This window comes from Stenella coeruleoalba (genome assembly GCF_951394435.1).
Source record: "Stenella coeruleoalba genome assembly, chromosome: 2".
Classification (NCBI taxonomy): Eukaryota; Metazoa; Chordata; class Mammalia; order Artiodactyla; family Delphinidae; genus Stenella; species Stenella coeruleoalba.
The window spans coordinates 168,604,875-168,629,674 of record NC_137147.1 but is presented as its reverse complement, the minus strand read 5'-3'; the positions used below and the strand labels follow the sequence as shown (position 1 = coordinate 168,629,674).

At 42.4% G+C, this 24,800-nt stretch overlaps 1 protein-coding gene across 7 annotated transcripts in view; it reads left to right on the top strand.

Moving 5' to 3' along the window:
• NEBL (nebulette) overlaps nucleotides 1-24,800 on the top strand; it is a 522,125-nt gene that overhangs the window by 124,847 nt on the left and 372,478 nt on the right. For all 7 annotated transcript variants that reach the window (XM_079913284.1, XM_079913283.1, XM_079913279.1 and 4 more), the window contains one exon: nucleotides 22,534-22,585. The gene's annotated coding sequence lies outside the window, so the exon portion shown is untranslated. The remainder of the gene's footprint in view (nucleotides 1-22,533; nucleotides 22,586-24,800) is intronic.

Below are 24,800 nucleotides of genomic sequence, written 5' to 3'. Positions count from 1 at the left end.
TCTTTATTTTAGAGGAAAAGCTATATCCACTTTCATGAAATTGCAAAATTGGATTATGTCTTAAGCTCTTAGGAAAAAGTGCAACTATTTAGGACATTTGCCTAGCTGACATGGCAAGTGCCAATCCACACAATTATCCTTTTCCCTGAAATGACTTTCTGGAAAATGGGGGAATACCTATTTGGCTTTCTCTCAACAGTGCTGAGGTTGACATAACACAAGGCCAGGACACATGATACCACACCTGTAAGTTGAGACTAGTTTTTGTTTTGCACCCTGGGAAAATTTAGACTGAAACAAAGAAGAAAGTTCATTCGCTGAACACATTTATCCAGAGCCTTCAGTGTTCCAGGGACTCTGCTAGCTGCTGCCTGGGATGCAGGGATGAAGACGATTTAGTCCCTGTGCTCAACGGTTTACAGGCTACTGAAGGGTCTAAGACAAAAAACCCAACAATACATAAAGGTAGAATATAATTAGGGTCATCAAGGAGATATGAAAACATGAAGAAAATGCTGCATAAGCTCCAGGGAAGATTAGATGTTAATTTGATGGGAGTAGCCAAGAAGTCCTCATGGAAGACGTGGCATGTGAAATGGGCTTTGACAGAATGGATTTTTTTTCAAGGAGTGTATTGAAGATGCAGGTAGACAAGGACAAGGATTTAGATCCCAGCTCTACTGCATTCTAGATCCCAGCTGTACTGCATTCTCTACTGCATTCTGACCTTAGATAAGTCACAAACCTCTTTGGGCCTCAGTCCTCTATCTTTAAAGAGGTGGGATAATAATAGTATCTCACCAGCTAGTTGTGAGGATTAAATTCTTTAGGACGTGTGAAACTCTTGGACCTGCTCCTGATTTATAGTAAATGCTTGAAAGGTGTTAGCTATTATTATTGCTGTTGTTGTTGTTGTTATTGTTGCTAGTGAAGTTTAGAAGGAGGTGTGGTGCTTATGAGACTGCAGAGAGTTTTGGGTTCATTTTGTGGCCTAAAATATATCAGATTTAAGTTTATACTTAATTTGATAGGCAATGGGGGAATCTTTAGAGTTTTTTCTTTTTTTTTAGAGTTTTTAAATTATTTTTCTTCTTATTAAAAAACTTTTAAAGTAGGTAAGTAAATAGCACCAGAACAACAAAACATTTGGAAGCAACAACAGTGTAAAATACAGTTGTTAAACATTTGGTGTAGTCCTTTTTGGTTATATTTCCAGCCATTGCCCCAAACTGCTAACCATGCTAACTTTTCCGTTTGGTGATTGAGACCGTGAGAGGCATTGGGAAGACCGTGAGGGGCGTTGGGAATTGATTTGATACAAAACACCTGTAGAAAGAATTACTGAACACTAATCTTGTACAGGTGAAGAGAAAATCGATTTGGAGAGGAACAACTTCTACTTTATCATATAAATAAAAGCTATGGGGGCTATGAATGTCAAAGCCAGTGGCCTTGAACTCTTCTCTACCATAAAGGGCTACAAGACGGTGCAATATATCATTTTTTAAAAAAAGTCATTTCTTTTCCATTCTGTAATATGTTCTGGGAGATTTGACTGATGACCTATATTTCAGGAAGCATGAATGATCTCCACATCTCAGATGAGGTAAGCGTGTCGTAAATCAATACATGATGTAGTAAAATGCCTTTTCTGCCTTGATGCAGCCTTGATTCCTAATTATGTGTGCGAACAAGGTAAACATCTTTTTTTAACAGCTGCCATCTGTAAGAATTTTAGTGACCCCCAGATGTTTTTATTTGCTGTTCTCAGTTCAGAGAGGCTAGTTAATCTACTGCCCTGAATGACGAATGCCACCTGACACTCACTTTTTGGAGAACAATTGTTGAGTTCTAAAAACATCCATGCTTCCGGTTCTTCTGACCTCTGGCTGTATTTGTGTGACCTTCTCAAGGCCCTTGTTCTTTGATCTCTATAGGTCTGCTCCTCTCTCTCTGTGAAAGAGGCTTGGGGTGTTGGTTATACCTCACAGCCAAGCCTTGTTTTGGCCTCTTCTGGAGGAAGCAAGTTGTTCCATGTCTCTTCCCTCCGGACAAATCGATGGCTCTCAAGCTTTCTGAAACGTTAAAGGAGGGTCCTGCTGAGTGACAGGTCACTGGAGGGGGCTCCTGTGAGTTCAGCTGGCTTCTCTGGATCTATTAAAGCTGATTTGGCCTTTTCCAGTCCCATGGTTTTAGTGACTCAGGAATGCTGGTGAATCTCAACTTTATTTCCAACCCAGACTCCTTCCTTGAGCTTCAGATTTATATATCCCACTGCCTACTCAGCACCTCTTGGATGTCAAATCAGCATCTCCTACTTAATATCTAAAACGGAATTATTGACTTTCTCACCTAACCCTCCTTGCCCCCCAGTGTTCTAGCTCTCGGCAAATGGCACCCCGTTTCACACAGTTGCTCAGGCCTAAAATCTAGGAGTTGCTCTTCATTCCTGTTTCTCCTTCACATCCCGGGTTCAGTTGTTCAGCAAGTACTATTTGCTCCATCTTCGAAATATTCCCCCAATATGACCAATTTTCACTTCCACTACCACTCCAATCTGAGCTGTAATCACCGCTCCCCTCAGCTGCTGCCACTTCCTAATAGGTCCCCCGCCTCCCACCCTGGCTCTTTTGTGGTCCACTTTCACATAGAAACTTAAGTGATTGTTTAAAACTCTAAGTCAGACCAAGTCACTCTCCTGCTCAAAACCCTCTGAAGTCTTCCTAGAACACCTGACCTCAAATCCAAGTTCAGCAGCTTGGGTCAGAGACCTACACGATCTGGTTGCTGCTTTGTCTTCTAACCTCATTTTCTACCATTCTTCTCCTTACCCACTTCTGCTGGTCACACTGGCTGGCTTTCTGTTCCTTGGACTTGGCAAGTGTGTTCTGCTGCAAGGCTTTTTACTGTCTCTTCCAGGGAGGCTCTTTCTCCAGGTCACCTATCGCTGGCTTGCTTGTTTGCGTCACTGAGCTGACTGCACCTCCTCCCGTGTTCTCTCCCGCTTGCGACTGAAACTGCTGGCTCCCCCAACATCACTCTATCTTCTCATCCTCTCTTATTTTTCTTTAAGGCAGATACCTCTACAATAAATAATACATTTTATTATCTATGCATTTGCTTGTCTCCTCCATTAGAATATGAGTTCCACGAAGGCAGCTGCTTTGTCTTACTCATCACTGCATGTACCCAGAAGTGCTGCCGCAGAGTGAGTTCTCAATAAAAATGAGTAAATGAGCTTGTGTCCTACTGTTACTGAAAGTGGGGTCTGGCTGCTGCCTGCTCAAAAGCTAATAAAGAGGCAAGGTTGGTGGAAAGGACAGTTTGCTTTATTTTGGAGGCCGGCAGGGCAACTGGGGGGTGCAGGGCGGACGCCTGTCACTGCCCCGCTGACAATGAGTGGGCAAGAGCTTTTATAGATGCGGGGAGGGGGCTACATGCAGAAACAGCGCAGTCAGCTCTGACAGTCATCTTGACGTTGGTCATCGGTGGTCTGGTCAGCGTCATCTTGATTGTTTTAGGTACAGTTAATCTTCAGTTCCAGGGTCAATTTTCGGAATTGTGGCAGCTTATGTCATGGCGACAGCCTGGTCATCATGTAGTTAACTTCTTCCACCTGGTGAGGGTTTCGGTCTCTATAAGACAGCTCACGGGATATGGCTCAGAATATGATCTGTAGCCCTTGAGAAGGAACTAAAGGTCTTTAACTATGCTTAATGACTAAACTACTATTATTTGGTCTCTTTTGACTGTTTACCTTTGTTTCTGCATTTTCTCATTTCTCTGATTAAACTTATTCTTTGGCTAAAGTTTTTCCACAGATGAAAGGCAGGTTGAGGACATGGGGGGAGGGGCAAGCACCATAGGGTCCTGCTCCGTTTCACTCTTGTTTTCAGCAGTGCGTTACAGTGAATCAACTGATTTTCCTTTGTTCAAAGGATGCTGCTTCATTTGGACTGAAAACATGAAATAGAGCAGAATTGTAATAGTTTTCAGCTTAATTGAGTGATTAAGAAGAAATAGCTTGCCTGGAGTTTGCTTTCATTTCTTAACACTAGCGACTGTTGGTTTCCAGTTTGTGGACGATCTTAACTTTAAAATCCAAATGGTGTTGACGTGACCTCTCTCAATACAAAAGGGAATAGCAGGGGCTCTGAGAAAGTGAGATTGTTGACACCTTCAGTCTTGAAATCACCACTCTCTTCACAGGAGCTTAAATTTTAGTAAACCATGTCAAAAACTCAGAAACACAACATGGAAGAAAACGAAATTTTTTTTTTTTTTTGGTCTTTTTTAAGTGAGCAGTTACTGTATCCCAGGTAATGTGCTTTATTCAGCATGCATGTTCAGTTCACTTTTATGACCATGCTGTAGGATGAGTATTATTACCCCTTAGAGAGAAAATGAAATGGAGAATTAGAGAATTATGTGCTTGCTGTAGGTCGTAGTCAAAGGCAGAACTGAGATTCAACCCCTGCCCTGACTCATTCCCAAACCCATGTTCTTAATATCTCCCAACACTGCTTCCCACGGGGGAAACTGGAGTGAGACTCTCATAGGTATATCTGAATTATTTTTATGGGTTATCGAAATTCCAATTTAAAAATGAAATTGAATGTGTGCATCTAAAAATGCCACAGCAGGAATCTCCAACCCAAGAGATGGAATTAGCTGATGAACCATGAACTGGAGGAAGAAGAAGAGTTCATTCATTTTGAAACACGTTGTCTGCCAACTCCATTTGCAGACTAGCCACCCCGGGCAGAACAATGCAAAGTGAGTTAAATGTAAAAGGGATAGCTCTTGCTCTGGACAACTTCTGACAATGTCAGGCCATTATCTGAGGTTGACTATGTGCCAGTCAGGTTTACCGCCCACCATGTTCTGTGCTGGCAGGTATTATCCCCATTTTTTTTTTTTTTAATGCACGGAGGGGCATGACATGCTCAGGGTTACCAGCTGGTGTGTTATAGAGATGTGACCAAAAGCCAGGTCCATCTGCCTTTGCCTACACTGTTATCCATTTGGCTATATCCCCTCCTACGTACTTAATAGACACAGACTAGAAAGGAAACAACTGGGAATAAAACCATTTAAAATAACATCACTTACTCTCCACTGATAGGACAGCTGAGAGAGTTCCAGTAAATGGTGGAATCAGGGGGTGGGTGAATATCACAGCAGACTGTTGTCAGAAGTAACATCTTTTCTTAAAATTTCTGTAATTCAGAGGAATTACTAATTCACTCCAGTTTATTTTTTTTAACATTATTTTAAATTGGTGAAATATTATTACATTATCTCATTACATGGAACTTGTAGCAGTCAGGATAGGTTAGAGTACTCTGCAGTAACAAACACTCCCAAATCTTAGTGGTCTAAAACAACAAGCATTTTTATTTTTTTCTCTTTGAGAAAAAGTTATGAGTTGGTGGGGGGCTCTGTTTCCTTTTGTCATTGTCTTCACTCAGGGATGCAGCTGTGACAGAGGAAAAAAAGAGAGTCTCACATTTCCCTCCATGGGCCATTACTAACTCTCTGGGCCTCTGTCTTCTCCTCAGTCAGATGAGGTCACGGGCACATAGGCCTATGGGAGTGTTGGGGGACAGACTGGGGTGACATTTGTAAACACCGGGTGCAACTTCTGACACGTGTTGGTGCTAAGTAGATGCTGACGGAGCCAGAAGCCAGAGGAAGCTTCTGGAAGGGGCCACTGCTTATTCAACACGCGAACCCAGGCCCGTTTGCTGTGCAAATCTCAAGGCATTTTGTGTTTCGCTGGGGGCTGACGGGCAGGTGATCAGTAAGTGCTTGTTTAGTGCTGACGGCCGGTCTTGAAGGGGAAGGGGATTTAAGGGGCTTCCGGGCAGGAGGCGCTGGTGGGGAAGGTGCAGGGCTGGAGAAGAGCCTGGGGGTGGAAGTCAGCAGAGCGGTGGGGCTCGGCGGGGGTGGGGCTAGGGTGACACTGGCGGAGCCGGAGGGCCGAGACCTGGCCCTGGGCACGCTCCCTGCTCCTCTCTCTGCAGCTGGCGGGGCCGGCGAGGACGGCGAGGGTACATGGCATACTGGGTGCACTGTGCCCTCGCCCAGGCCTTCTGGAAGCCGCCCGCCAGGCCCTTAGCCTCTCTGGGCTTCAGTTTCTTCACGTGCTCTAGGAGCGTAAAGAGCAGGTCAAAATGCAGCTTTACGATTCCGTGAAGGAACCTTTCTGTAAAACGGGAGATTCATGCCTGTAGGGTAAGGTTCAGACAGTACCACAGAGATCCATGGAGTCTCCCTCCTGGCTCTGGGTCTGCACCAGCTTCCCTCCTGGGTCTCGCAGGGCGGGACAGGGACCCCGGGCCCGCACCGCAGGAAGGGCTGGCTCTGCACGGTGCTGCACTGGCGTCCCCTCTCCTTTTACCCAAAAGAGACCTTGGTGATGCTTCCTGGTCAGGACAGAGCGCTTCCACAATCTTTCCCTGGGCCCTTTGTTTAAATGGTCATCTGGATGGCCATGGACGGGTGGACAGGGCGGCCTCGGCCCCTCCGGGTGATGCTGGTCAGGCGCTCTGTCTGCAGGGGCTGGCGTGGGGAAGACAGTTGTCAACAAGATGGAATCCCACTACCCTCGTCCGTCCGGCATGTTATGGGGCAAGTGATGGGCCGTTCCAGTGTCTGGGTGCTGGACATTAAGGTCGGAAGAGCGTGTCCTCTGACCACCACTCTGCTCGGCCCCAGAGTGGCCACGGCCCCGGGTCACGGGATTTCTGCCACAAAATGCAGGTGAAGAGGAACTGAAAACGTGGTACCCTGCGCAGGGCCTGAGCGAGACAACAGGTTGCTGGGGGGCCAGAGCCGAGGTTGCTTCCAGTGGAGACCCGGATGTCCACATCCCACTACCCTGGATGCCTTGTCCGAGGAGCCGCCCTTCCCATGGCCATGGCCGCGCCTAAGCCCCCAGTAGGCTGCCAATGGCCTGATCCATGAAGGCCGTGACCCGCCCCCGTCCTCTGCAGCGAGTGTGCATACCTGACCCTGCGGAGCCCACGGTGAGGGGGGCGGGGCGGGGGCGGTGAGCGCGGGAGCCCAGTCAGGGCCCTGCATCCCTCTGTCTGGAGTCACCTAGGAAGGTCAGCCCATCCAAGGCAAATTTGGCCGAGTCTTCCGTTTACTGCTTCTCCCAATACTTAGTTGACTATTTTTCAGATTGTAAGTGCAAGTTAAGGAATTTCTGCTTGTTTGTGTCCCCGCAACCTGCTCCTGAAGCTGGAGGTGGTGCAGCTGTGAGAGGGAGACAAAGAGCTGGGGGTAAAAGTGATTTTTAAAAGTCATTTTGTTTTTCATTCAATTCTAATTTTAAAAAGTGTACCAAGGGCTATACTTGTCTGTAGAGAGTAATGCACATGGAAAATAGGGCTGCAAATCGGCAAGACGGCCTGATGGTCTTTGGCCAAATCATCCATTAAAAACTTTGGATTATTAGCTCTGACTTCAAGCAAGCAGAGCGAAACAAAATACCCTCTGCAGAGGAGAACGCTATCACCCTCTGCTTTCTTAATTCTGGTTCTCAAAATCTGAGCATTTCAGAGCCACCTTTACAAATTTTAACTATTATTTTAAAAATCAGTGCTTATTCCAAGATTGTGAACCTTAACATTTGTATTTTTACCATACTTCTGTCTCTCTCTCAAGGCGTCCTGATAAAGCAAGTGCTCTTGAATGACCCTTACAGATATTTGAGGACAGTGCCATGTTTCTTGACAAAGTAAAATGCAATTTGGAAAAGCTGATAGCTTTTCTCTGACCTGGGGGACATGGTTTCTAGCCACAGGGGGTGGAAAGTCAAACACCTGCAAGGAAATGTACCTCTGTGCTTGGAGACCGTGTCTGATGATCACAGGAGAATCAACATTTTGGACACAAAATTAATATTCATCCTCTTTAAATTAGATAAGTGCCGTATGACTTTCTTTTTTTTAAAGGAGGAGGTTTATAAATAAGTAATGATCTCGTGCTAAAACTCCTGAAAGTTTTGGGAGTTCTTGCGATAGACAAACAAGAGCCCTAATATATGGAAATAGCTGAGTGGAGGAGGTCCTGAAAGGTCTCCCGCGGGGGAGGTTGCAGTGAGATCAAGGAACTGTCCCGTAAACGGGGTTTTTAAGTTCACAGATCAGAAAATTTCCAGTTGGAAAAAAAAAAAGAAAGAATTGTGCTTAAAGTCTAGCCACCCAGTGACAGCAAAAAATTATCACTGATTTGGGATTTCAGCTGTTTGGCAGGGAAATGTATCAAGAATTAAACTCGGTGAGATCTTATATGTGAGATCCTGGGTGGGGGGGGATGTAATAGTTTAATACAATAGTAGTGATTTGGCAGGATTAGAAATTTTAGGTTTAGCAGCAATAAGGTATTAGGAGAAAAAAAATTAATGCTATCAACCAGTAATAGCAGCAATTAAACTGTAGATTTTATAGGAGAAAATGAGACTTGAAAGAACAAACAAAACAATGGAAAATCTGTAGTTCGAATGAATTATTCTCTAGGATTTAAACTTTTCAAAAGTCTCTCGTAATGGTGGGTATTCCACAACTTGGAGATAGAAACTTCAAAAGAAGATAATAGTCTAAAACCCATTGAAGTGACCCTGGCAGTGTTCATTGCGGCGCAAATGGCTCCCCATTCGGTTCTCAGGGGCAGCGTGAAGAAAAGGCTTCCTACTTCCTTCCACGGGCCTCACCCTTCACCGCAAAGAGTTTGCAACCACGATAAGTTCCTGGGTCTTAATAAGAGAGGACAGAACCCAGGAAATCCATAGCGTTTTGAAATGTAAACACTCAATTCTCTAATAACACTTGCTGAAAAGTTTTTGAAAAAGTAAAAAAAAAAATCGCACATCTGTTCTTCCTGTGAACTAGTCAGGACTTGAAGGAAAGCGCTGATAAGTTAGAGAGAAATGAGGGCTGACTTGGGCGTCTTTCATTGAATGGTAGTTTGGTGTGCTGTAGCTGTGTGGGGCTGAGTTCCCGGTGGGTAGGCAAACACATTTATATCAATTATTTTTTATTTTTTTATTGAAGTATAGTTGATTTAGAATATGTATCAGTTATATTTTAAATGCCAAAATGAGCATATTTGAGGGAAAAATAAAACAATAATAGAGTCTAGGAGTTCACATAAGCTTACATGCTTTAATGCTCTTGAATCTCAAGGGTTTTAACCGCCAGGATGCATATTTTAGTAGCAGAAGTTCTAATCTTTATTTTTTTTTTAATTTTTGTTGGAATATAGTTGATTTACAATGTTGTGTTAGTTTCAGGTGTACAGCAAAGTGAATCAGTTATACATATATGTATATCCACTCTTTCAGATTCTTTTCCTTACAGGCCATCACAGAATACTGAGTAGAATTCCTTGTGCTATACAGTAGGTCCTTATTAGTTATCTGTTTTACATATAGTAGTGTGTATATGTTAATCCCAATCTCCCAATTTACTCCTCCCCCCAAAATGTTAGTCTTTAAATCAGTCCTGACTACTTTGGAATTTATATAGCCTTCAGTTATAAAAAATAAAACTTTGTTACTTATAATTAATACCTTCTCCTCTCACTCCACTCCCACCCTCCCCAGATATACACCCCCAACTCACATCCTTAGAAAGGTTTTATTTTTAACAAACCAGACTGATCAATATGTAGCTTGACCACATACTCTCAATTTTCATTTGGGATTTTAATCTCAATTTCACAAGCAAGCACTTATTTATTTGTGTAACAGGCAAGGTCACCAAACATGGCAAAGTAAATGGGAAAGGCAGCTTTCTAATAATGGCAACTATTGGCTGAAAATTTCATTTGTGGGATAATTGTCACAAATATCATGAAGCCTCAACAAACCTAGAGTAGGTATTATTACATCCATTTTATGCGTTAGGAAACAGGTTTTGAGCAGCTAAGTACCTTATCTGGGGTCATATAGCCAGTAACTCGCAGAGGCTGGAGTTGTGAGATGCCCCAAAGCTACATTTTTCCAACAGCAGGGTTCTATCAAGATTAAGGGTTTCAGATTATTGGTAGACGATTTGTATTGAGAACTTGCTGGCCTCCCTGGCAGTATCCGGGAGAGCTCTTCACCACACTTAAATAAATAAACAGCTGTTGCTCTTCATCGGAGCGAACTGTATAGAGTTACTCTTGTGAAGAGCAGTTCCTTTGCAAATCCATGCTATAATGAGGAGGGTGTCCCTTGTGACTTTTCTCTGGGGCTCATGTTTGGTTTGTTTTCTCTGTCTCGAGCTAGGGCTGGCCTCTCACCTCCCTGTTTGGGAGAACCTTCTAGAACTCCTCTCCAGGACCTCTCAAGTTCATTTTGTATACATATCTAATTTGGTGACCACCCCCTCACCAGTTTTAGCTTCTCTGGAGATGCCAGCTTCTGGGGTGCTGGACAAAGTACTCCTCAGCAGTGTGAGTACACCATGGGGTAGACGTGGATTTACCTGGAAGCTAATGGGGCTAAACAGGCCCCCCAGGGTATGAACCCTTCCCAGAGGCACTGTGTTCCTAGTAAGATATTTCCGTTGCAGTTGGTTGGGATGGTTGTGTCTTTCTCTTCTGACTTCTTGTCGTACTTCCCCTCCAGTTGGGTGGCCTTGAAAGTGGCCACAGGCCTTTTTGGGATCTGGCTAATCGAAGTTGTGTTGGAGATACATTTAGGGAGGTTTAGCAGGTTATAGTTGTGTGGTTCAAAGTTAGGCTATAGACTGTTGCTGGCTGTCTAGTGCAGGAATGGGTTTCCAAATGCCCTCCCACCCACTGTACCAACTCATCTGGTGTTGTGAAATGAAGCTGTAGGGTCAGAGGCCGAGTTGTGATAGGTACCTGTCCTCTGGTACCGGCACTTCACGGAGGCAAGGAGTGGAGGAGAAGCAAGTAGAGCCAGAAGCTAGTCTGTGGAAAAATATCATAGTGGTGGATGAACCAGTTCACAAACAGGTTATGTCGTTTTTCTGGATTTTGTTATCGTTGTGGTATTTGTCAGGTTTTAAAGATCTGTTATTAGCTGGGAATTCTTTTCTCATTCTAAATAAATATTTATTTTCATGCTACATTTTGCATTCATGATTTTGTATTATTTTTCTTAAAGAAATCACCACTCTAAATTGTTTAGACTTCAGGCCCCATAAAAACTAAGTTCTGTCCCTTAAACTGGGTGGAAATTCTTTTCCAGAGGCAGTTGCTCCAGAGAGTCTCCCGAAGTGAATTTCACGAACACCATGAAATGCCCATATTAAGACAACTCAATATATACATTCTTTTAAAATTCACTTTTATTGATTTACTTATTTAATGTACAATATTATATAAGTTAATATATACATTCTTTTTTCTTTTTTTCTGGAGCAGAGAAAGGTTCATTACAGGGCCCAGCAAGGAGAACGTGCGTCTGTGCAGCTCCCTGGTTTTCAGGGAGAAGTCCATCCATACACTGATGTTCTCTAGGTCCAACTGTGTTGCTGCAAATGGCATAATATACAATTCTTAATTTGTACAGATCTAACCAAATTTTATGTGAAGGAAGAACAGAGAAACCAAAACGTCATTTTAATTATTTAGATCTGAACTTCTTCCCGTTTTGGGCATTAGGACTTTGGCCAAGTGGCAGCTGATGTGTGTTCATGGGGTTAGAGGTTTTAGGGTAGGGTGGGGTGAGGCAGCCTGGGATGGGTGTGGGTATCCCACTATACTGCCACTCACTGGCAGGTAAGGGAAGTAGGTCTGAGGAGACGGGCCAGGGAGGCAGTAGGATTCCTCCTTTAATTTATTATTAGTTGTTTTTTTTTTTTTGCGGTACGTGGGCCTCTCACTGCTGTGGCCTCTCCCGTTGCGGAGCACGGGCTCCGGACGCGCAGGCTCAGCGGCCATGGCTCACGGGCCCAGCCGCTCCGCAGCATGTGGGATCTTCCCGGACCGGGGCATGAACCCATGTCCCCTGCATCGACAGGCGGATTCTCAACCACTGCGCCACCAGGGAAGCCCTATTATTAGATTTTTAAAGAACACAGGATGTTCTCTTCAAAGAATCTAATGCTAAGGGTCAACCTAAAAATATCAACAGTGGTTAATGCTGGGAGATTGAATTAGAAGTGATTTTTATTTTTTTTCCTTTTTAGAATAGTTTTTGCCCTTTCTGTAAATATTTAGAAAGTATTAGCAATAAGAAACAGAAGCATTCGAAGACTCCTTTCCCCATGGCACCCACAGTCCTGTGTGTGTGCGTGCGCGTGCGTGTCTGTGATTTTACTGCAGAGTCATTTTCCTTCCTTCCTTCCCTCCTTCGCTCCTTCCCTCCTTCGTTCCTTCCCTTCTTCGTTCCTTTCTCCCCTTTTTTTCCTTAGAATAAATCCATAAAGGCTTACTAGCATCTTAATAACTCTTTGGGAACTTCAAAGAATGCTTTATTTCATACCCTTTAAAACTGTGTGTGAGATACAAATTTTTTAATTTGAGAAAAACATAAGATAGGAAACAATTTCCTTTGACTCTGACTTTTTGGTGTGTGACTGTGAGATACAAGCAGAGCAGAGATTCATGAGTAAATTACCAATTAGTTGTTGAGAACTGCAGAACGTCGGAGCAGAAATTAGGACCTAATTATCTGTCTCTATGATTGTCATTCAAGACACGAATCTGCCGAGTTTTATAATTGTGGGGAAAATCTATTCCACCTGCGACAATTCCCTTACTGCATCAATATTTTTATAAAAGTCCAGGAGGTGGATGGGTTGCTTTTAAGGATGTGCGCTTCCTCTACTTCAGAAATGATTAGGGTGGCTCAGGCCGGTGCCAGCCCGGGGTTGGACTTTCTCTGGGCATGGAACATCGAGGACAAGCAGGGATATAAGGTGTAGATATTTCACTAGTTCTTTTAAAGACAGAGATTTTTCGAGGAAAAATAGAATAATTCATTTAAAATGTAAACTCCGTGTATATTACAGGTAACAGCTGCTATGGGACTGTTTCTAGGGGTTTCTTTATCTACTCTCTGCTCTCCAGGCTGCCCCAGGCCTTCTTCTGCCCTGACTCTGTGCCTCAGGACATTCTCATTGAGAGGTCCTTAGAGCCTTTGCTAAATGGCTCGTTAACACTCCTGGGCTACTCGTTAGTGTCTCCTCCTGTTTCCTTAAACTCCCTGGGTTAGCCCTGTACCTGCACACAGTAGGCATTCAGACGGGTTGTTTTGTGCCTGTATTTCACAGATACTGTCCTTAGGTCTGAGCACATGCCTCTCTCTACAGCCTCCCCATGCTCCCCTCTCCCTTCCCTCCACCAGCGCCACCTCTGCATCTGTATCTAATCCCCTCTGAAGTCCACTCTCCCTGGGTGCGTGATGGTTGGAGGCTGAGGGCTCTGCATCCTGGTTTGTAAAAGGAGCTATATCAGTTTGCAACAAAACCAAACACAGGTTCAAGAAAGTTAAACCATTAAGTGAAACTTGACTGGGAAGCCTATTTTTCTTCCTGCATTCTTTGAGTATTAGTGTGTAAAGAGGAACTCCACAATAAACTATCATTTTCAGTCCAGCTCTGGGTGATAGCATGAATGGTGTGGATTATTGTGTGATTAAATGAGCTAAAATGTGGATGAATTCTACCACGGTGCCTGGCACGTAGTTGGCACCCCAATAGTAACTCATTTCCTTCCTTTTGTCACGGTGGTTACATTTGTAGCTCTGTTATAGTGTGTAGCTCTGCTCCGTAAAGAATCACTAAGAACTTAATGAGCTGTATTTCCTCCAATGCCATGGGCTGTGTCAACACAATGTAAACATTGTGACAATTTTTGACTGAATTGAGTTAACTGACTGAATGTTTTGAAGTATTGACACAGCAGCTAAAAGAGTGAGAAATGTAGTCAAGCCAGCTATTCGGTACGATAAAAACGGCAACTATTTCAAAACTAGAATAGAAACGTGTGAAGCCAGTGGAAGTTCAGTAGCCACAGGGCCATTGGAAAGCCCTTGGAAACGGAGGCAGACACAGAAACGAAAATGTGAAGATTGTTCCCAGATCACCCAACAAGCAAAGCAAGCTGAAGGACAATGTAATTTCACCCCCTTATCCAAAGCTTCTTTAATTTACTCTAAAGGAACAGAAGTAGAAAATGGGAGGTGTCACAGAATCTTGAGAAATGATGGTGAGGGTTCATTCATTCTGTCCTTTCAGCCATCATCTGCCTTTAGTTCCTTCCTTTGATGACTCTGGGGATGGGTAGAAGGCTGTCCAGAGCTGGGTGCCCAAAAATGTGCTGGGTGTTGGAAATCTTTGCAAGGAACACTGGGACAAAGATTGCCCTAGTTGTGAGATATTTGTTCTTCAGTTTATTCAATGAATTTTCTTAAAGATTAAAAAAGTTTTACAAAATGTTGTTTTACAGGTATATGTAAATCTATAAGTTGTTATATATGCATATTGTATACAATATATAATAAATAATATATTCAGTATTCTCTCTGTATTATACATATAATATATACAGTATCGTACAGACAGTAAATATACAGTATTATCTTTCAGATATACGAGATTATATGTATTATATATATAATACTATGTATTTATATATAATGTATAATAATAATATATGTATAATAATAATAATAGCAATAAATGTATAGCATAATATATAGGGTTGGCGGAGGGAGAGAGAAGGAAAGAGAATTGAGTAATTTTAGCCCTGAAATGTATTTACTAGCTTGGATAACCTTACATAAGAGAAAGTACACTTGGTGGTAACTTGGTGGGTCATTTCTGAAAGGCTTCTGACCCAAGCGTCATTGAGAAATTCTGTGTTTCCTCAACTACCTTGCGGGGATGAATGAAGCCACACCTATAGATCAGTTTCCATCCTCACAATCACTGCTAGCTGGAAGATCCCTCTCTTGCAAAAAGATGTCCCTTGGCAATGGCCAACTTAGTTGACATAGGGAACTTTTTTTTTTTTTTTTGCGGTACGTGGGCCTCTCACTGTTGTGGCCTCTCCTGTTGCGGAGCACAGGCTCAGTGGCCATGGCTCACGGGCCCAGCCGCTCCGCGGCACGTGGGATCTTCCCGGACCGGGACAGGAACCCGCGTCCCCTGCATCGGCAGGCAGACTCTCAACCACTGCACCACCAGGGAAGCCCCATAGGGAACTTTTGACACGGCACAATTTTACCTGGACTCTGACAGGTTGGGTTTTTGTAGTTGCTGTAACTGGGTTTGGCGTCGCTGTGTGAGGGGAGACCGCAGCTAGTTGGTTTTCTTCATCAGGGATGCGAGACTGTTAAAGGAGCCAGTCTAGGTCAGATGGGGTCAAGGGTTTTGACTGCATGCATCAGTCGACTCAGTGAAATAACTGTTGATATTTCGATTGTTTTTTCATTACCGAATTTTCCAGAATGATCAAATCACTTGGTACCGAGGTAGACTTGAGACTTACTTCATCACCCAGTTCGTCTCATGGCCCTTATTCCCACTCAGTCTGTTACACAGAGCCCCAGTCACAGAAAACCTGATGGAGGGTGTGGGTCATGGTTTTGGGTTTTTGGCCCACAATATTTTACATTGTTTCCAAAGAACCTAGAGGGCATACTTGAAACAATAAGCGCAACCCAGCTGAAATGAGCTCCTGCTGGCGATGATAGCTCTAAATGTCAAGCTGCAGGATTTTAAAGACTTTCAGTAGCGCATACGTAGCTTGTACATTTATAAGCGTTACTGAGTTGGAAGATAATGACAGGCACATGTTGAGAATAGAGTATGACATGTTAACGTATGGTCTTCCTCTCTGTAAGTCTCCAGAGTCCAATTACTGAAACTTAAAAATGCAGCCCTTCAGTGCATGACTACAGAACCAGTGGGAATAATTAATACTAAAAATTTTAATCTATTTACAGGCCTTACAAAGCTCATAGAGTGATAAGGAAAACACATGCTTGACAAAGACATTTAATTGTACCATTTGAACTTCTGAAAAATGCGTGTATTCCTACTTTCAAATGCGTGCCGCGTTACAGGACCTCATGTTGATTTTATTTCTGTGTCTTGGTGTAATGAGATAAATGTTGTAAAAGCCATTAGAAGTCTACGTATTGTGCTGAAGCATCTGGTTTTATCAGTCAGGATGTTCTTCCTCCAAGGAAAAGAAAGTCCAACTCAGATGATCTGAAACAATAAAGACGTTTATTTGTTGGCTCATGTAACTAGAGGAATGGTGGGTTTTAGGGTCAGCTCAGCCTGGTGGGTCTGGCTTTGTTTGGGGCAAATTCCATCAGCTGGACCGTCTTTGGGGTCTTTGTGTAATTCTCAGGCTGCTTCTCTTGTTCTGACAAAGAGGCACAGCAGCATTCTTGGCTCCACACCCATAATCCGGGAAAGAGAGATGTACCAGCCAGGAATGTGTTCTGCTGAAGAAAAGGAAAGAAACAGAGGGAGGGGATGGGAGAGGGAGAAAGAAGCAAAGAATGAACCACACAGTAGCAGCGGCTTAGATGGCAGTATATCGTTGGTCTTAAGTCTGGGGCAGTGCAACCATCCCTTCTGGACCCAGGCTCTTTGCATCTTTTTACTCCCCCAGCCTCAATGTATAGGCCTCTGTCCTCATGTTTGCTACCTCATGGTCTCAACGTGACTGCTGGGCTTATAAGACTCACGTCCATGGTTCCAGAAAAAGTCAAGTCTGCCCGCTTATGTCAGGAGAAGGACAAAACTATCCTGAGAGCTGCACCCAACAGACTCTACTGTTGTGTTACTGGCAAGTACTGGGTCGCGTGGTTACTGAGGCATGGATTTCCAGTTGCCTACCCAATGTCCATTTCTTCCTCTTCCTTATCAACAGAACCTGGACTTTTTTCAAAGATGCAATATGGCCCTTAAAAAATACACATCTTCACAGGCTAGACTTGCTAGATCTAGCAAAAACAAATAAAAACAGGATGCCCAGTGTGAGACATCCATACTTATACAAAACATGATTTGTCGTTTGTCTGAAATTTGAGTTTAACTGAATGTCTTATATTTTACCCGGTAACATTACCCCAGGCTTCCTTGAAGGTAGCATGGCCATGAAAGAGACAGTCTGCTAGATGGGGCTTCCAGGAAAGCTTTTGAAGAAAGGGACCAAACTTGCCAGACACATTCCTTTCATCCTTTGCACTTTGTCCTTCCCCCTTCCTCCTGCCTGGACTTCTGACAGAATTATCTAAAGCCATCTTGCAGCCAGGAGAATATGTCTTTTAAGGATTGCAGAGAAATAAGGAGGAGAAGCCTGGTTCCTTGAGCAGCTCTGAATTGCCTACCCCTAGATTCCTTGTTACATAAGAACAAACAAAGGCCTTATTTGGTTAAGTCGTTGTAGTTCAGTTTCTGGCCTCATGCTGCCAAATGCCATCGTAACTGATATAGCTGCCCCTCGCTGCAAGGGTGAAGGAGAGGCTGGCTAGTGGTTCACCAAACTTTTGTTTTCGTCCTTGCCACACAGCTAGACTACAATTCCCAGTCCCCTGCAGTTCGGTGGGAGCCCTATGAGTGAGTTCTGGCCAATGGAATGTGAGTGGGGCTCATGTATGTGACTCTCAGGCCTGAGTCCATGCTCCTGATCTTGCCATGTCTGCAGCAAGAACAAGGGGCCCTAAGGGATAGTGGAGACATCAGATGACAGCGACCTGAGCCCTTGATGACTTTGTGAAGTAGACCCTCCCCACCTTGCGCCGATCTTCATTATACTATAATGTGAACAAGAAATAGACTTCTCTTGAGTTAAGCCACTGAGCTGTTGGGTTCCTTGGGGTCAACTAAGTCAACATTGCCTGTTGTAAGAGAGGCTGCTTCAGGCCTAGAGTTCCAAGCAAGAATCCTGAGACTCACTCTCATTGGATCACACATCTTGGGTCCACTCTTTAATCAATAGAATGGACTTTGCTGATGGCTTAAACAAACCATTCCTGGAGCTGGGGCTGGGGCACGTGATCCGTCAAGGTCCCAGCAGGAAACGAGTAATTTGAGGAGAGTTTAATAAAGTGACTACCTACAAAGATGGGAAAGCATGTAGGGAATCCACATGAGTGCAGTACCCCATGGTTAGTAAGAGCAGAGCCTTGGCACCCCTAGCCTGGAGGGTGGGTTGTGTTGGTGAAAGGTTTCCAGAACCTAGAGACAAATGTACCACAGGAACAGACAGGCTGTGGGGAGAGGGCTGTGGGGAGAGGGCTGTGGGGAGAGGCTGTGGGGAGAGGGCCTGTCCTATGACCTTAGGTGAGGGAAGCAGCCAGTCTGCACGGAGGGGGCCAGAGAGAACATTACCTTGGCCTTATTCTTCTCCTGCCCTTTGATCTCCTGCAGGGGTTCCCCATTGTCCAAACCCAACTGGAAGCCTAAGGTCATGAGCACCTATGATGTAGTCCATGTGGGTCAGTCTCTCAGGTCAAAGTGCTAGAGAAGGGAGGAGAGCAGATCTGGAGGGGACATCCAGCACAGGCTGTGTGTGCAAATCCATTGCCCAAACCAAATCTGGCTTCTGTCAGGATGGCAGAGGGGATAAGGAATAGTGGGGAGCAATCCACAGTTCTACCTCGCTGGTGACCTCTCAGGCCCTAGGGGCTAACTCCATAACTTATTTTTGAGATAGAAATTTTTTGGCCATATTACAAGTACGTAGAAGGAATAGCTTCTGAATTTTCACTAACACATGATAAATTCCAAGCTCTGTAAGATGTCGAATAACTTATTTATTAAAGCATTAAAGTTGCCAGGACAACAGAATTTAATTTAGTAGTGTTTGATTTACACATTTGCTTTAATTCTTCTGCCAGAGCTCCTTGTTTAATTCTGTCTCCTTAGGTTTTACAAGTGTTCCTGCTAGGAGTAATTATGATATCAGTAATATCCACTGTTTTAATATTTTTACATAATCCAGTGCCTTGTTTTATCGACCAGTACCTTTTGATCTCTTGTAATTGGTTTTATTCCAGGACATCTTGTTGCAACTGATGCTGAAGACAATCTTAGGTTTGTACGTTTAGTACTGAATGAATTCCTGTATTGATTCACACTTGACAGCTAATTGTTTGTGCATAATCTTAGCATTATTTTTGTGCCTATTGTTATTAATCATAGCAGCCCTAGTAATGCATTGTTAAATTATATGTTAAGTTGTTTTGAAGATTGTCATTTATCTTCTGCTATGAAAGCTTTCCTTAACTTCATGTTTATGAAATTTTTAGTGACAATCACGCTTTTTTATACTGTAATATTTTTGTGAGTTAGAGCAGGTATTGTTATTATATTAAAATTTGGTAAGCAGTTAATGCTTAGTACAGAACAGTCATAAATATATCTAACTATAAGGTGAAAATAAAAATCATCTTTTTTTCTACCACCTCAATATAACTTTGATTAATATATTGCTATATATCTTTCCAGAATTTTCTCCAAGATTTATGTATATTTCTTCTTTTAAAAATCTCACTGAAAGGGAGTCCTACTACACTGTTGGTGGGAATGTAAATTGGTGCAGCCACTATGGAAAACAGTATAGAGGTTCCATAAAAAATTAAAAATAGAGTTACCATATGATCCACCAATCTCACTCCTAGGCATATATCTGGAAAAAATGAAAACTCTTAATTAGAAAAGACACATGCACCCCAGTGTTCATAGCAGCACTATTTACAATAGCCAAGAATTGGAAGCAACCTAAACGTTCAACAGATGAATGGATATCAATAGATGAATAGATAAAGAAGATGTGAGATATATATATATATATATATATATATATATATATATATATATAATGGAATATTACTCAGCCGTCAAAAAGAATGAAATAATGTCATTTGCAGCAACATGGATGAACCTAGAGGTTGTCATACTAAGGGAAATAAGTCAGAGAAAGACAAATATCATGTGATATCATTTATATGTGGAATCTAAAATATGATACAAATGAACTTATTTCCAAAACAGAAACAGACTCATAGACATAGAAAGCAAACTTATGGTTAACAAAGGGGAAAGGGGTGGGAGAGGGATAAATTAGGAGTTTGGGATTAACAGATACAAACTACTATATATAAAGTAGATAATCAACAAAGTCCTACTCTATAGCATAGGGAACTATATTCAATATATTACATATATTGAACTATTGAACAATATATATATTGAACTATATTCAATATATTATATATATATGAAAAGAATATATATATGTATAACTAAATCACTTTACTGTATACTAGAAACCAACACAACATTGTAAATAAACTATACTTCAATAAAAAAAGAGGTATCACTGAATATACTGTTCTCTAACTTGTTTTTTAACTTACATTATGAATTTCCTTTTTTATATTAAAAAACATACTTCTGTAATATCACTCTTAGTAGCTGTGAAGTACTCCACTATAGATGTAATTATAATTTATTTAAATACTACCTTGATTTCGATTTGTTCCTGATTTTTTGCTATTACATATAATGCCTTGAAAAAAATTATTATGTATTCATCTTTGAGCTCTTGTCCAATTATTTCCTTAGGACAGTTAGCTAGAAATAGATATTTTGGGCCACATGGTAAACAAAATGTTAAGGCTTTTGATACATATTTGCGGCAAATATTATAATTTTATTTTGCAGGAAGTATCCTTCCAGGTCATCTACTAATTTGCCTTAATTCAGTCATGAATTTGATAGCTTTGCTTTTGTAATTTTGGATAGTAAGACACAGATGACACTGATAAATTCTTGTTTTCATGACTAAATTTAACTTGGAGCATACAGTTAGTGCCCCTAGTTGCAAGCAGCAGAAATGGAACTAGCTGATTTAAGTAGAAGAGTAGTTTATTAAATAAAGGCAGCCCTCTGAATCCTTGGGAGAGTAGGAGACCCTGGTGCAAAGCTAAGCAGCCAGGAAAAATGATTGAAAACGATGGAGCAGAGCTGATCTGGTTAAAAAAAAAAACAAACCCACTTCCGGGACTTCCCTGGTGGTCCAGTGGTTAAGACTCTGCGCTTCCACTGCATGGGCGTGGGTTTGACCCCTGGTTGGGGAACTGAGATTCCCACATGCTACAAGGCCAAAAACAAAACAAAACAAAACAACCCACTTCTGCTGCCACAAAACACTAAATGTCATAGTTTCATGGCTGCCACTGCAGCAGACTCTGTCAATCCCCGTCCATAGCCCCTGGGCCCCCACTGCTCCTTCCATGATCATGGTTGCTGCAAGTACCTGTGATTCTACATGGGAAGGCTGCCTCTGGTGGTGCTCTGACCATCCCAGGAGGGCAGGCTGGATGTCACTGGAGTGTTAATGACCTCAGGACAAGTGACAATCAAAGGATGTATTAGTCAGCCCGGGCTGCCATAACAAAATACCACAGACTGGATAGCTTAAATAACAGAAATTAATTTTCTCAAAGTTCTGGAGGCTGGGATGTCCAAGATCAAGGTTTTGGCCGATTCTGTTTTTGGTGAAGGTCCTCTTCCTGGCTTGAAGACAACCACCTTCTTGCTGGGTACTCGCATGGCCTTTCCTCTGAGTGTGCATAGGGAGAGAGAGAGAGCTCTCAGGTGTCTCTTCTATTTTAAATTTATTTTTTATTGAGATAACTGGTTTATAACACTATATAGGTTTCATGTGTACATTCTATTTCTATGTCTATATACCCTACAGCATGTTCATCACCAAAAATTTAGTTTCCATCCCTTGCCATACAGTTGATCACTTTTATCCATTTTGCCCTCCCCCCACCTTCCCCTCTGGTAATCACTGCTCTGTTCTCTGTATCTACATGTTTGTTTTGGTTTGGTTTTGTTCGTTCCATAAACCAAAGCAATCCTGAGAAAAAAGAACAAAGCCTGAGGTATCACACACCCTGATTTCAAACTATATTACAAAGCCACAGTGATCAAAACAGCATGGTATTGGCAGAAAAACACATAGATCAATGGAACATAATTGAGAGTCCAGAAGTAAACCCATGCATATATGGACAATTAATTTAAAACAAAGGAGCAAAGAACATACATGGAGAAAGGAGAATATCTTCAATAGATGGTGTTCGGAAAACTGGACAGCCACATGCAAAAGAATGAAACTGGACCACTATCACACACCATACACAAAACTTAACTCATAATGGGTTAAAGACGAATGTAAGACCTGAAACCATAAAACTCCTAGAAGAAAACATAGACAGTTTGCTGTTTGACCTCAGTCTTAGCAATATCTTTCTGGATATGTTTCCTCAGGCAAGGGAAACAAAAGCAAACTTCAACATATGGGACTGCAGATGTCTCTTCTTATAAGGACTCTAATCCTCTTGGCTCAGAACCCCACCCTTATGACCTCATTTATCCCTAATTACTTCCTTATTCCAAATACTGCCACATTGGGGCTTAGGGCTCCAACATATGAATTTTGAGAGGCACATACATTCAGTCGATAAATGAGGATAAATACTCCAGTAGCGAAATGCTGAGATGTGTTCTGCTTTGTCTCCTACAGGTCTCAGCAGGACTGAACCTTCAGTGTTCACAAGAGTAACCTGTTCACCAAGGTACGCTTGCTGTTTGGCTTTCTTCTGTTCTCTAACTTCCTGACCAGTGCTTCCAGAGATCACGGCCCCTACTTGTCTTCAGATCCTTATCTGGGGGAATCTGACTTGATAGATTATTTGGGCCAATGGGCTTATTTCGGAAACAAAGCTGCCGCTGACACTGCAGAAAGAGCATGCTGCACTCTTCCTGCTTCTTGTGCTCTGGGTCAGCATCTGGGAGAGAAGCCAATTTACCTGCCAACATACTGGCTGCAAGGGAGCCTGGAAATGCAAGTATCTGGCAGTCAGTGGAGTTTTCAGGCTGTCAGACTCAGGGTGGAGGTTCAAATACTGGGCAGTTCAAAAGAACAATAAATGTCCTTTTGGAGGGGTCATTGCGTATTTTTGCTGGGTTACTCTTTTTTTCCAATACGGAAACAGGTTGTGTTCAGACCTGTTGGAAAGCCATTGTTAGTATAGAAAATACTGATGTTATTTTCTCATTCTTTATTCTTTATCATTCAGCCCCACTCTTCTGTTTGAATTACCGAGGGAGTAATAAGGCGTTTGCTGCAGTTCTGCAAAAATAGAAAATTATCTACTGACCACTCCTAGGCTAAAAGAGAAATGAAGTGAGAAATTCTTCTCCCCAGATAAACACCCACGGGATTTCAGTCCACAAGTTGGAGAACTTTTTTATAGAAGCAATTTCTCAGTCCTTTTTACACTAAGTTATACAGATGACTGTGGATCCTCTGGGGAAAATACTTAGCTCAGGATTTCTGAGAAGTTCTGATGTGGGAGCTTTTGGCCATCTGGGCCTGGCTAATGACTGTACACAGAACGTCTTGGGAGAGAGAGACAATTTGTTGGTAATGAGGAAACAGCACAGTAGCATTCTTCTTCCGCATCGAGCATGCTTATTGCAAGAGAACAAGCCGCATATTAATCAGTACAGATTTTTTTCAAAAGACCTACAGTAATGACTTGATTCAGGAATCTCCAAGAGCATAGGAATTCGATTCCCAAGAACCTTACTCCCAATCTTGCAGTGTTAATTTTTAAAATGAATATGCAAATATGCTCCCAATAAATGCATTACTAAACCTACCAATCCTAATACGCTGTTCCTCGTCTGTAGGGAGTTTTCTGTGGTCTGAGCAGAAATTCTTTGGAAGCAAGATAAACTGCCCTAGATATACATTTGCCAACAATACCATTACTTATTAAAGAAAACATTTTCAATATTTTAATATATACTTTACAAACTGAAAGGAAAAAAAGGTGAATCAACTATTCTGTCCAAGCTTAATGCCAGTTGTTTTGTTATATGTGTTTCTAGAATGTGGGTGGTTGGATAAGAGATCACAAAACATGCGACAGGAATTCCCAGTGCATCCTATTTACCTCACAAAAATAATAACAGTGTTAAAAGTAGCTACCAGTTATATGATACTTTATGAACACAATAAAATTAGCTACCATTTATAACGTGCTGCTCACATGTGTTCACATTTAGTCCTTATGTTACAAAAAACAAAACGACTTTGTGAGGTGCATAGAGCAGGTGTTATTCTCTATGAACTTCACAGACTTTCTCTGGCAGCCAACATTGTTTATTATCCTGGTGTCATGAAATAAACATGCAGGAATAGGTGTTGATTCATGAGAGGAAACTGAGGACAGTGTAAGGTACTAGAAAAATGTAGATAGGGGAACAAGTTTGATATTCATGGAGCCACAACCTACTCTGTAGAATATTCTTTCAAATCTATATGAAAAAAAAATCTGATAGTTTATTTTCTCATCTTGACAACAGTCCTAAAGTTTTACCTGACATTACCAATAGAAATTTATGAAGTTGAAAGAGACTTTTCTCAACTATCAATAGTAAAACACAAATTTTGGTGGTGCTGTGGGGAAGAACATCGGTGTCAAAGCTGTAGCCAGTGGGGTGGGTGGCACAGAAAAGGGGCAGCATGCATAGAGGCAAAACCAGGCAAGCAGAGGGGGGAATCCAGAGGAAGTAGGAACTTGGGGACTGCTATGGACTGAATATTTGAGTCCCCCCTGAATTCATCGGTTGAAGCTTAATCCCCAATGTGATGGGGTTTGGAGGCGGGGGTTTGGGAGGTGATTAGATTGTGAGGGTGGAGCCCTCATGAATGGAATTAGTGCCTTTATAGAGAGACCCCAGAGAGATCCCTCACCCCTTCCACCATATGAGGACACAGTG